This window comes from Micromys minutus (assembly GCF_963924665.1).
Source record: "Micromys minutus genome assembly, chromosome: 6".
In the NCBI taxonomy this organism is placed as follows: Eukaryota; Metazoa; Chordata; class Mammalia; order Rodentia; family Muridae; genus Micromys; species Micromys minutus.
The window spans coordinates 31,301,664-31,303,049 of NC_137975.1; positions in this window are offsets into that span (position 1 = coordinate 31,301,664).

Below are 1,386 nucleotides of genomic sequence, written 5' to 3' on the forward strand. Positions count from 1 at the left end.
AAGGGAGACATAACAGAAACAGAAGAAATTCAAAAAAAATCATTAGGTCCTACTCCAACAGCCCAAATTCTACACAACTGGAAAGTATGGACAAAGTGGACAATTTTCTAGACAGATACCAGGTACCAAAGTTAAATCAGGATCAGATAAACCATGCAAACAGTCCCATAATTTCTAAAGAAATAGAAGCAGTCATCAAAAGAAAAAAAAAAAAAAGCCCAGGACCAAGTGGGTTCAGTACAGAATTCTATCAGACCTGTAGATCTAATACCAATACTCTCCAACATATCCCACAAAATAGAAATGGGAGGAACACTACACAATTCATATGTACAAGCCATGATGATGATGATCACAACTAAACCATACAAACAAAGAAAGAGAACTTATGACCAATCTCCTTTGTGAACATGAATTCAAAAGTACTCAATAAAATTCATGCAAACCAAACCCAAGAACACATCTAAATGATCATTCACCATAATCAAGCTGGCTTCATCCAAGCAATGCAGGTATGATTCAGTATACTGAAATCCACCTATGTAATCCACTATATAAACAAACTCAATGAAGTAAAGCACATGGTCATCTTATTAGTTGCTGAGGAAGCATTTGACAAAAATTTAACAATTTTTTTCATGTTAAAATTCTTGGAAAGATCAGGAATTCAAGGCCCATACCTAAACATAGTGAAAGCAATATACAACAATAGCCAACATCAGATTAAATGGTGAGAAACTTGAAAAATCCTACTAAAATTAGGCACAGGACAAGGCTGCCCACTATCTCCCTACCTATTTAATATGATACTAGAAGTCCTAGCCAGAGCAATGAGACAACAAAAGAAACTCAAAGGGCTCTAAATTGGAAATGTAGAAGTAAAAAATATCACTATTTGCAGATGATATCATAGTATACTTACGTGGCCCCAAAATTTGCATCCAAGAACTCCTATAGCTGATAAACAAGTCAAGCAATGTTGCTGGATATAACATTAACTTAAACAAGTCAGTAGCTCATCCTCTACTAAAAGAATAAACAGGCTGAGAAAGAAACTAGGAAATCAATAACCTTCACAATATTTACAAATAAAATTTATTTGTGTGACCTTAACCAAGCAAATGAAAGATCAGTATGACAAGAATTTCATGTCTCTGAAAAAAAAAATCAAAGGAGATTTTAGAGAATGGAAAGATCACCCAAGGTCATTGACTGGCAACACTGATACACTAAAAATGGCCATCTTGTTTAAAGTAATTTATAGAGTCAAAGCAAACTCTATCAAAATTACAACTCAATTCTTTATAGTGTTAGAAAAAAATTTGCAAATTTCTTTTTTTTTTTACCTTTTTAAAAATTGGATATTCTCTGTCTTTACATTTCAGG